The sequence below is a fragment of the Schistocerca gregaria genome, chromosome 2 (assembly GCF_023897955.1).
Source record: "Schistocerca gregaria isolate iqSchGreg1 chromosome 2, iqSchGreg1.2, whole genome shotgun sequence".
Taxonomy (NCBI): Eukaryota; Metazoa; Arthropoda; class Insecta; order Orthoptera; family Acrididae; genus Schistocerca; species Schistocerca gregaria.
Window position 1 is genome coordinate 906,524,671 of NC_064921.1, and position 13,213 is coordinate 906,537,883.

Below are 13,213 nucleotides of genomic sequence, written 5' to 3' on the forward strand. Positions count from 1 at the left end.
TGATATTAGTCAGTGGATCATTATCTACGTTCTGTTACATTTTCGCACGCTCGTACGGAAACCTCCCTGGATTTATAAGACGGCGGACCTGACAACAAGTCATCCGCATATATAAAGAACAACAGTGGTCCCCAGGTATTACCCCTTTGGACTCCTGAGAGGACATCCTACAAGGAGCGAGATGTAACGCACCACTGGCTTGCGTAACCGCGCCATGACGGCCAGCTAGGGAACGAAGATTTCTCGCCGCGGCCTACCACCCCGTCCCCTGTCCCTCCTCAACTTCAGCTGATTCGCAGCTTATCTGAAGCGGCACTGTGCTAGCCAGCTCCCCTTAGAGCGCCTCCACTGCGTCGTTCTTGGCCGCAGCCCGGCAACAGGCGGTGCTGACACACCCGCCGCCATGCGCCGGCTTATCTGATCGCACCAGCAGGGGACCTGCCGTGCCTTGCCGCTTTCAAGACGCCACACAGGCAGTGGGGGTCGCTGTTACAGGCGGCGCTGCCTGCGGTCGATGTTCCTCTGTAAATGTTGTGTCTGTCTTATCGGGTAGATGGGAGGCGACACCGGCAGACAGTACTGTTAACAACTCGCTATCGTTACTTCCTTCGACTACTTTCCTGCAACTTTTCCATCAAGCCTCTACCTTTATAATCGAATCTCTGCATTCTTGTTACACCAGTATTCGAGGGGGCCGTTTATCTAGTTTATAACGCAATTATTCCAAAACCTTTGAAAGCTGGATCTTTGACCCTCCAGTATGAGTGTACAGCTTTGAAAGTTGATATTGGTTTAACTCAGGAACGAAACGTATCGGAACGGAACGGATGATGACGTTACGGCTTTATGGTGGTGTATCTGCACTAGACACAACGAGAAAACGTCACTTTTCTGTCAGCCCAGTACCGAAATGGGAAAGTGAGGTTATCAGATACTACAAGTGATACAAAAACGCGGAACATAATGACAGAACTGAAGACGTTGCCTGTAAACCGTGCTAAGGGGATAAATTTGTTGTAAGAAATTGTCCAGCAAAGTTTCTATAAAAATGGTAAATAATATGCATCAACCCATCGTGATTTTCTTAATTGTGATAAGTCATCGTTTTCATATATTACTAGAGTACCAACAGCCAGCCGCTGTGACCGAGCGGTTCTAGGCGCTTCAGTCTGGAACCGCGCTACCGCTACGTTCGCAGTTTCGAATCCTGCCTCGAGCATGGATGTGTGTGATGTCCTCAGGTTAGTTAGGTTTAAGTAGTTCTAAGTCCTAAGGAACTGATGTCCTCAGATGCTACGTCCCATAGGGCTCAGAGCCATTTGAACCACCTGAAGTAATAACGTATTTTAGGAACGGTGAATTCAATCCAAAACTTTATTATGAGAAATGTGTCAATGGGTAGTCACAAACTGAGTATACTTGACGTGGGTTAGCAATGACTTCCCACTGTTTGCTTGCCTACCGTGTTAACGAAACTTTTCCAAAGTACAAATTGTTATAACCTGACTTGCTTCCAGACATCCTTACTTTAGAAGCTCACTCTCAGACCAGAGTTGAAGCAGGATTTTGAGGGCGTCCATTCCTTGGCATGCAAGCGGCTGCGGTAAAGCAGTGGAACGGCGATGGGGTCTATCTGCGGTGTTTCATGTCTCTGTGGTTGGAGACACTACAGAATTACTGAGATTTTAGGCTAAGGAAGTAGATATAGTGAGGATTGGGGAAATGAAACTCTGGGTTGATTTATTCGTCTGCTTTTATTGCTTCTTCACATGTTAACTGTGATCATGCAAATAGGCATGAAAGCTGGTTTATAAAAGACAAGGATGAGGCTCAATAGCTTCTCCAATCTGTTACCAGAACAAATGTCTGCCCCAGCTTATAACATCATTTAGATTCGCGTATATACAATAATGTGTGATAGTAAACCCCACGAACCGTGGCAGTGCCAGATATTACTGTTATAATCGAATCTTTAAGTTCGAGTATTCGTCATAATGTACGTGACATACAGACTTAGGTGTATGTAGATCAATGTACGACGGAAACCAAAAATCCCAGGTCCATATGTACGAGCAGGAAAGAAAGGTGCACAAAGTTAATTGAGTCTGACTGCCCACTTACATATCTTTTGCTGTAGGCTTGTTCAGCCGAGGCGGTTGTCACTGGATCTCTTCTGCTCGCTCTATCTCTCGACCTCTGACGAACTCTGCCTTACTTGGCGTCCGGCAGCCTTTTGTATGGTGCTGAGACTGTATTCTTATAGATGATACATCACGGCATTGCTTTTTACCACCAATTTGCAATCAATGAGGGTGAAATCAGTTGTTTCTCGTAATGGAGTGATTTAAGTGGCGTGCACTGTGTGTCTCTAAGAAAGTTACATGGCTTACAGCTAACAATAACCCTTACAATTTTTTCTCTTGCGCAGACAATCTTTCACTATCTGGTCTTTACAAAATTTAAAATATCCACTTTGTTCCAGTTTATGATACTAAGATAAGCATTACCAAATTTTTCACCAGCAAAGTATGATAACATCAAAAATTAATGTATGATTCAATAAAATATGCACTAAATATTGTTGTCGCCTTACTAGAATACATAAACAATGCTTAACATTTGTGTCTTCACACTGTCATGAAAATTTACATAAACTTTAGTAAGGGAAACGACTTAACACAGTCTAGCTTCAGTTGTAATAATTCATATTTCTGTGACCAGCAACATCTTGTGAAGAAATTTTGCATTCACGATCGTATTCAGCATCATTATCTGAGTCGTAATTGCCCCTGGGTTTGTACAGATCGTCTCTGAAAAGTATTTACCTGCTACAAACACTGCACACATTACTACTAGTGGCTCCACGTATGAGAATATGTAAACAGCCAGAATACGGCGCTGTAGTCGGCATCGCTTATATAAGACTACAAGTGTCTGCCGCAGTTCTTAGATCGTTTAATGCTACTACAATGGCAGGTTATCAAGATTTCAGTGAGTTTTAACGTGGTGCTGTAGTCGGCAAACGAGCGATGTCACACAGCGTCAAATTGCTGCAGATTTCACTGTTGGGCTATCAACAAGTGACAGCTTGCGAAACTTTCAACGAAACATCATCGATATGAGCTTTCGGAGCTGAGGGCACACTCATATACTACTGATGACCGCACGACGAGAAATTTTACGATTATGCAGAGCCAATCAGCACCGACACTGAACTGTTGGTAACTGGAAATATGTTGCCTGGTTAGAAGAGCCTCGTTACAATTTGTATCGTGTGGATGGACGTGCACGGGTACGGAGGAAACCTCATGAATCCAAGCACTCTGCATGTCAGCAGGGAACTGATCAAGCTATTGGAGGCTCTGTACTGATGCTGGACGTGTGCAGTAGGAGTGGTAAGGGACCCCTGATAAGTTTAGATACGACTCTGACAGGTGTCTGATCACCTACATCCATTAATATCCATTTGCGCATTCCGACGGACTTGGGCATTTCCAGCAGGACAGTGCAACACCCCACACGTCCCGAGTGGTTCCAGAAACACTCTTCTGAGTTTAAACATAGCCACTGGGCCGGCCGGGGTGGCCGAACGGTCTATGTGCTACAGTCTGGAACCGTGCGACCGCTACGGTCTCAGGTTCCATTCCTGCCTCAGGCATGGATGTGTGTGATGTCCTTAGGTTAGTTAGGTTTAATTAGTTCTACGTTCTAGGGGACTGATGACCTCAGAAGTTAAGTCCCATAGTGCTCAGAGTTATTCGAACCATTTTTTTTTTTTTTTTGAAGAACCACCAAACTCCCCAGATCTTAACATTGTGGAGAAATTCTGGGATGCCTTGCAACGTGCTGTTCAGAAACGGTCTGCAACCCGTCGTACTCTTACGGTTTTATGGACTTCCCTGCAAGATCCATGGTGTTAATTCCCTGCTGCACTACTTCAGACACTACTCGAGGCCATGCCACGTCGTGTTGCATCACTTTTTCATGCATTCGGAGGCCCTTCACGATATTCGGGAGGTATACCAGTTTCTTTGGCTCTTCAGTGTTGTTGCCATTGGTAAGAATCTCAGATTAGAGATGCAGCAGTTGTCAGAAGATAGAGATTCTATGCAGACGAATGGGAACATGGTTTTAGACCACTTTCGCATAGCGTGACAACGCTACTGGAAGTACTAATAACAGGAACAGTCCGTTTAACATAGTCCTAATCTAAAATAAGAGACTGCTTAGACGTAAAATCGAAAGGTGTTGGGTAAAGAAAATAAGTTTATACTAAATGTTGTCTGGAATGAGCGTATTAGGCGAAGAGAGGATGCAATACTGGCTTATCATAGGGGCACACATGACGGAAAATGGTACTAACACAACTCTCAAACACAGACCAGAGACATTTCACACCATATTTTTAAGACAACTAATATTGTTAAGGATGTCATGTTTAGTCAACATGGTTAATCATGTTTCTTCTTTTCATTTTATTGCGATCGATCAAGTACTCACAAACGCAATCAAAGTATTTATTCAAAGAGCTTGTTTTTAGGTTGTTGTTCTACACATGCGAAATTACTTGCACTGACGCCATAACCAGGCTTAGAGGGACCCCAAGATAGACACATCCATTCACAAATGGTGTGCATAATCAGGAGGCGATGATCCTGACGAGTTGTTCCTACAGTCACGCACTATGACACAGATGGGCACTGGCGAGTCTAGAGATATCACAAGCTACCACTGGCACAGCGAGAGAGAGGAAATCACCGCTAGGAGACGGGTTGAACACCAAATGCAACACTGTCTCACCACGTAGGCCAAAGGGAGATGCACTCTCTCAGATACCAGATCAAGAGACAAGACAGGGTAGAGGCAGCCTTAAGTAACTTGGAAATGTTGAGCCCATGCATTCACACCAGTGTCTCATCCCCCCCCCCCCCCCCCCCCCCGGACCCCACCAGATGTCATGTTCATCACAACCGACAGTGCGCCAGACTGCCAGTTGCTGCCAGGCTAAAATTATGCCAACAACAGTCCACCTGCCTTACTGAAGCTGCCGTGGACCAAATTAGGGACCAGAACCAGCCTTTGCTGCTCCTACATCAAAAGCCGAGTCAAGGGTGGCCGTCACTCAGGCGCAACTTCGTAGCGTCGTGAAACTCTAGCCACACAGAGACAATTTTTGTATATGTGTTTAGTCAATTGTTTCCCCAAGGATCCTTGCGGACGGAGAAATACGATATTTCATGTCTTTGATTTTCATGTAATTCTGCATATTTTCTTGTGAACCTAATTTAATTTTTGATACAGTTGCTCTAGTGAAGATAATTTATCAAGCATTTATGTAAATTCTAGCTGAAAAGTGTGATTTGCAACTGTATTGTAGGTAATATAAACAATATTACACTGCCCTAGGGAGTAAGCACAACAGATGAAACATAATGCTTGCTTGTTTAGACTTTGATAATGAGTGTGTTTCGTAAGTTTAAATTATTATCCATGTATTTATTATGGATGATTGAAACCTGGGGTAAATCATTGAGGCAGGGAAGAGTTGAAATTCAACGAAATTGTAATATGGTACACATGGCTCTGACCAATATGGGACTTAACACCTGAGGTCATGAGTCCCCTGGAACTTATGACTACTTAAACCTAACTAACCTAAGGACACCACATACATCCATGCCCGAGGCAGGATTCGAACCTGCGACCGTAGCGGTCGAGCGGTTTCAGACTAAAGCGCCTTGAACCACTCGGCCACTCGGGCCAGCGATATTCTAATGTAACTAGGGACATGTCTGACACCAAATATTGCATGACTCAGTAAAAATACAGCTGTACAACGTTTTTAACACCTTAGTAATTCTTTATTTGAAAGATGTTGTTTAGCGACGGCCACAAGGTCCACATCAATCATACTACAGTCAACAATGTTCATATATACTTCTTGTAGGCATGCAGCTTTGTGTGAGTGAGTAACCCCTGTGGTGACTTGGGTCACGTTTGGATGTTTTTATTGTGTGGTCTTGGCTACCAAATCCGCCCCCAACACTTAAGTCATAATTGTGATCTCTCTATACCATCTGTCGATTTTAATGTCAGTTTCTCACAATTTTGCGTATTCAAGGCTACACTTTAATGTTGATTTTGTATCCAAGACCTGATTTTTGTGAGACGACAGGAAGTTATCACCACGGGCAGCCAGTGATGGGGGGCATTAACATTGTTAATGCATGTGGGATCTTTATGGTGGCCCTTTTAGGAATAGTGTTTTCTGGAGTTGAGAACAAGCAGGCAGTTACATCATTTAACAGTAAATCTGGCAGTGGAGATTTGGGGTCTGGAACACCTTGAAGCGTCTTCTGAGGACAGAATTTTGGTCCCAAGTATTTCTCGCGCCAGTGTTCAGACAGTTCTTCCGACCAAAGAGACGAAAAAACTGCCCAACAGTATTTTAGACAGTGTCATAAATGCCCTTTGTAGACAGGACATGAAACAGTTCGTTAGTTTCCATGTTCACCATGGACCAGAGGCTGTGGAGGGAGCTGTCAAGTGGTGTCATCCTTCTCCCTGGGAATTCTCAGACGTTCGAAAGAATTTTACAATGGAATACATCATTTATGTTGGCTCCAAATGATCTATACTGGGACACAAAAACATGTCTTTTAGTTTATCTTAGACCCCTGGTCGGACATGCTGTAATCTTCTACCTGTCCTGATAATGATCTCCGTGATAAATGTGTTCTTCACTTTAGGGCTAAACGAAAACTCATAACATACTTTTTTAGATTAGATTAGATTAGATTAGTTTTTCGTTCAATAGATCCGTGTTGAGGAGATCCTCGTGGATGTGGAACATGCCACGATTTTATATATATATATATTAAGCTGAAATAACAATACTAATAGTATAAATATATACAAAACATCATTTGTTTCTACTTAAAAATTCGTCAATGGAGTAGAAGGAGTTGGCCACTAGTAAGTCTTCAGGCTCCTTTTAAAGTGATCTCTATTTGTAACTAATTTTTTTATGTTTGGTGGCAAATTATTGAAGATGAGTGTTCCTGAGTAGTGGACCCCTTTTTAAACTAAGGTGAGTGCTTTTAAGTCCTTGTGCAGATCATTTTTGTTCTTGGTACTGTATGTATGAACTGAGCTGTTTGTTGGAAAAAGAGATATATTATTTAGGACAAATTTCATTAAGGATTAAATATATTGAGAGGCAGTATTTAGTATACCCAGTTCTTCGAAGAGGTTTCTACATGACGTCCGTGAGTTTACTCCACAAATATTACGTATTACACGCTTTTGGACTCTGAAAACTTTTGTTTGACTTGAAGAGTTACCCCAAAATATTATACCATATGACATTATGGAATGAAAGTAGTCAAAGTATGCAAGCTTTTTCACTTTTATGTCGCCTATGTCTGCTAACACTCGAATTGCAAATACAGATTTGTTAAGGCGTTTCTGCAGTTCTGTGGTGTGCGGCTCCCAACTGAATTTATTATCAAGTTGTAATCCCAGGAATTTAAGAATGTCAACCTCTTCTATCTGCTGTTCTTCGTACTTTATGCATATGCTGGGTAGAAACTTCTTACAGGTTCTGAGTTGCATATAGTGAGTCTTTTCGAAGTTTAATGTCAGTAAGCAGGCTTTAAACCATTTATTAATATCCATGAAAATATCAAGAGCAGATCTTTCTAGAACTACATTCGACATGCTATTTATTGCAATACTTGTGTCATCTGGAAACAAAACTAACTCTGCTTCTGGCAGTGTAACTGATGAGAGATCATTAATGTACACAAGAAAAAGCAATGGCCCTAAGATGGTTCCTTGTGGGACACCACATGTAATTTCTTCCCCTTCTGATGATGACTGATGACTTAATTCACTAGTCCCTTGCACTAACGCCCTTTGTTTCCTGTTAGCGAGGTATGACTTGAACCATTTTGCAGCACTGCCTGTGAAACCATAGAATTCTAATTTAATTTAAAAGGATGTTGTGGTTTACACAATTGAATGCCTTTGACAAATCACAGAAAATACCTGCTGCTTGTAACTTGTTATTTAATGAATTAAGTACATTATCACTGTATGTGTAAATAGCCTTTTCGATATCAGAACTCTTCAGGAATCCAAAATGAGTTCTTGATAATATGTTATCTGTGGTCAGATGGTTGAGAAGCTGCCTGTAAATTACTTTTTCTAAAATTTTTGAGAATGCTGGCAAAAATGAAATCGGTCTGTAGTTTGATGGCCTCTGTTTATCCCCTTTCTTGAATAGAGGCTTAACATCTGCTTATTTCAGCCAGTCAGGAAATGTCCCAGTTATAATTGACTGGTTACACGGGTATTGTACTAAACTCACAAGAACATGCCTTAATTAACTTTGTTGATACACTCCTGGAAATTGAAATAAGAACACCGTGAATTCATTGTCCCAGGAAGGGGAAACTTTATTGACACATTCCTGGGGTCAGATACATCACATGATCACACTGACAGAACCACAGGCATATAGACACAGGCAACAGAGCATGCACAATGTCGGCACTAGTACAGTATATATCGACCTTTCGCAGCTTTGCAGGCTGATATTCTCCCATGGAGACGATCGTAGAGATGCTGGATGTAGTCCTGTGGAACGGCTTGCCATGTCATTTCCACCTGGCGCCTCAGTTGGACCAGCGTTCGTGCTGGACGTGCAGACCGCGTGAGACGACGCTTCATCCAGTCCCAAACATGCTCAATGGGGGACAGATCCGAAGATCTTGCTGGCCAGGGTAGTTGACTTACACCTACTAGAGCACGTTGGGTGGCACAGGAGACATGTGGACGTGCATTGTCCTGTTGGAACAGCAAGTTCCCTTGCCGGTCTAGGAATGGTAGAACGATGGGTTCGATGACGGTGTGGATGTACTGTGCACTATTCAGTGTCCCCTCGACGATCACCAGAGGTGTACGGTCAGTGTAGGAGATCGATCCCCACAGCATGATGCCGGGTGTTGGCCCTGTGTGCCTCGGTCGTATGCAGTCCTGATTGTGGCGCTCACCTGCACGGGGCCAAACACGCATACGACCATCATTGGCACCAAGGCAGAAGCGACTCTCATCGCTGAAGACGACACGTCTCCATTCGTCCCTCCATTCACGCCTGTCTCGACACCACTGGAGGTGGGCTGCACGATGTTGGGACGTGAGCGGAAGACGGCCTAACGGTGTGCGGGACCGTAGCCCAGCTTCATGGAGACGGTTGCGAATGGTCCTCGCTGATACCCCAGGAGCAACAGTGTCCCTAGTTTGCTGGGAAGTGGCGGTGCGGTCCCCTACGGCGCTGCGTAGGATCCTACGGTCTTGGCGTTTATCCGTGCGTCGCTGCGGTCCGGTCCCTGGTCGAGGGGCACGTGCACCTTCCGCCGACCACTGGCGACAACATCGATGTACTGTGGAGACCTCACGCCCCACGTGTTGAGCAATTCGGCGGTACGTCCACCCGGCCTCCCGCATGCCCACTATACGTCCTCGATCAAAGTCCGTCAACTGCACATACGGTTCACGTCCACGCTGTCGCGGCATGCTACGAGTGTTAAAGACTGCGATGGAGCTCCGTATGCCACAGCAAACTGGCTAACACTGACGGTGGCGGTGCAGAAATGCTGCGCAGCTAGCGCCATTCGACGGCCAACACGGCGGTTCCTGCTGTGTCCTCTGTACCGTGCGTGTGATCATAGCTTGTACAGCCCTCTCGCAGTGTCCGGAGCAAGTATGGTGGGTCTGACACACCGGTGTCAATGTGTTCTTTTTTCCATTTCCAGGAGTGTATTTCATCGTAACCACTAGAATGCTTTATTTTTAAAGGTTTTATTGTGGAAGTTATTTCTTATGGTGATGTGAGTGACATATTCATATACCTGAAGTACTTGTAAAGGCTAGTCTCAGATTTTCAAGGGCATTATTTACTGATCCTGACAAACCCATTCTATCAGTAATGTATATAAAGTACTTGTTAAATAGATTTGCCACACTATGCCCATCGGTTACTAATGTGTCATCTACCCTTAGTGCTATTTGCTCCTGTTCCTTTCTGGTTCTACCAGTCTCCTCTTTCACTATATCCCATACTGTTTTTATTTTGTTCCCTGGCATTGCTATCTTCTTCTCGTAGTGTATTTGTTTAGATGGCTGAATTACTTTTTTTTAAAATTTTATAGCTTTCCTTGTATTTAGCTAAATCATCAGCATTGGAGCTATTCTTGGTCGACAGATACATTTTCCTTTTTGTCTTACACGAAATCTTTTTTCCTTGTGTGATCCATAGTTTTATTATAGACTTCTGTTTAATTTGAGTAACTTTTAGAGGAGAACAGTTTCCAAACATGGTACTGACATTGTTCATGAATGTGTTATATTTTTCATTCATGTGATGAGCACTACAAACATCTTTCCAGTTCATATCTTTCAGCAGTTTTGTAAAACACTCAATTTTTGGTTGATTGAATACTCTCCTGTACTCAGATTTAGCAGTCTTGATATCTGCTTAGACTTAACACTCAAAACAACGAGCTGCATGTCATGATCTGATAGTCCATTTATTACAGGTTTTATGATATGGTTTTGTTCCTTAGATTTATCTATAAAAATGTTATCAATGGCTGTCCTTGAGGATTTAGTGATCCTAGTTGGAAAGTTTACAGTGTGAGTTAGATTAAAAGACAACATTACTAACTGCAGTAAATGTTTACTGGAAAATTGAACTAGAAAATCTGTATTAAAGTCCCCAGCAATCAAAATTTCTTTGTTTCTTACTGTTAAATAACCCAATAGAACTTCTAGATGATTTATGAATAGAATATAATTTCCTGCAGGTGCTCAGTAAATAGTTACTATTATATAGGATCTGTTATGGAACTGTACTTCTGTTGCACATGCTTCTAGATGCTGCTCTAAGCAGAATTTATTATTGTCAATGTTCTTGAATTTATGGCAGTTTTTAATAAATGTGGCAACTCCTCCTCCCTCCACATCTATTCTGCAGAAGTAGGAAGCTGGCTTAAATCCTGAAATGTCTAACATATCTATAACAGTGGTCACTTGATGTTCAGAGAGGCAGATTATATCAATTTGGTTAGATGAATTCATTTCATCGATACAAATGAGTAGTTCATCAACTTTATTTCTGAATCCCGGAATGTTCTGGTGTAATGAAGATAACTGATACTGCATACTAATGGGATTATAACTGCTTTGGTGAAGATGAACTGGCAGTTTCTGATTACGTTCTGTTAAACATTGTTTAAATGGAGGCTGTATGCTAAAATCTGACTCCAGTTCATCTATTTCCTCAAACTGAGCGTGTCTGCCAATCTCTCTTAAAACTCGTTTTCTATCCCCCTTCCCTATCCTGAAAAAGGCATCCCTCTGACATCTGTGACCACTGGTATTTTACCAGTTGTGACAGTGTCCCCCCTCAAGTTTTCTGCAATCAAGTCAGACAGTTTTCCTTTCCCTTTCCTATTGAGTCGAAGTCCATGCCTAGTGTAGTCCCTCCTATCAATAGCATACACAGGAATCAAACCAATATGGGACCCTATATCCGTCCTAAGCAGCCACTCCAACTCCAAGTTCACCATCCCTACAGAAGAGTTCAAATGAGGCCGATCATGGCGTCTCAACACAAACACAAATCCCACACTCGTATGCTTCGTTGGTGATGCTATCTTCACCAGGTCACTCTCTGTGTAATATTCAGAGTCCCTGTCAATGCTGTTTGCCAGACCACCCACTATAACCACGGCATCCTCCTTCGTGAAATCCTTGCATAAAGAACCTATATCCTCTGTTACCTGACCCAGATCTGCACTAGGCTTGAAAAAGTTTGTGACCTGGTACTGTAGATCTAGATTTTCCTGCAGTAGTTGGCCAACATCTCTACCATGGGAACTACCTAACAACAGAACTTTCTTTCTCTTTACAAATTTCCCTACCTTATTCAAGTCCTTGAAAGCTTGTTGTGCCCTTTCTACAGCTTCAGCTACTTGAGGCTCATCCGATTCTGACTGAGGCAACAGGTCAAATCTATTTTCAAGATTTATCACAAAGCTGTCTGATGCTCTCCTTTGCCTGATCCCCCTATTACCTGTTGCCACTTCCCACCTCTGTTCACCCTTCTCCCTCTTTAACCTGTCCAGATCCTCCATTGCGTTGTCTAGGTCAGCTTGAAGAGCTGCAATTTTCCCTTCCTGTTCCAGTATTTTCCTATCTCTACTGCAGATTCTACAATACCACTTGTGAGCCTCATTTATGTCCCCATTTCCCACGCCACTACATTCGCCCCAATGAAAGAAACTACAACACCCACCACACCATACCCTGGAACTAACGACCCTACTGTCTAAATTTATTGTGGCGAGAAACACGTTGAGAGCACAACGTCTTCTCCTCTCTGCATAGAAATTTAAGAGTCTGGGATTCGCTGCTTCCTCGGAAGAGAGAAGAATGTTGTTAACTATAACTAGGATTTGTTAATGCGTAAAGCAGACGAGTGAGAGTGGTGGCATGGAGATTATGGGGCATTGTGATTGTATGAAACCCTTCTGCGGGCTGTTGCATGAATGCTCTTGTCAAGTTCACCGAGGTCTGATGGAAAGTGAGGGGCAAAGAAGTATGGTCTTCTGACTAAGAGTCTGGTCTGGAGAGGATTCTGTTCTTCACATCCAGACTGCAGTCCTGAGAGGATTCTGAGTCTTCTGATCCAGACTCTGGTCTGGACAGGATTCTGCTCTTGACTCTTATTATGAGTGGGTTGCACATGGGACACTATTGCTGAGCGTGACTTTGCACTGGCAGTGATATTGACTGTATAGCCTGTGGTGAGGATTTATTTGCACTCACAGTTTACACCTTCGTCATCTCTAACAGCTCACTGTGCTGAGGGCAATCGTATTCTTATCAGATCAGCCGCTTTGACGTTTCATCAGTGGTACGATAGGCAGAAAGAAGTGTCACACCCTGTAATCTGAAGAGATTTCAGGGCTCCATTAGAGAGTAATTGCGATCCGTCTACCAGATAGCCAGCCTCGCCTCTGTGTGTTTTGTGCCTGCGTTAACAAATTACAGGCACAGCACATCGCTACTCTGCACACACTTGAACCATGACCGCTACCTGAGGCAGCACTGCACATCGAGAAAGCGGTATAGTATTGCTGCTGTG

The 13,213-nt window shown here is 43.3% G+C and overlaps 1 non-coding gene across 1 annotated transcript; it reads right to left on the bottom strand.

The window, feature by feature from the left end:
* Window positions 1-5,677: 5,677 nt before the first annotated feature.
* On the bottom strand, window positions 5,678-5,761 carry Trnaf-gaa (transfer RNA phenylalanine (anticodon GAA)). The gene is given in 2 exon segments: window positions 5,678-5,712; window positions 5,722-5,761. It is a non-coding gene; the product is annotated as a tRNA-Phe (tRNA).
* Between the last annotated feature and the right edge of the window lie 7,452 nt (window positions 5,762-13,213).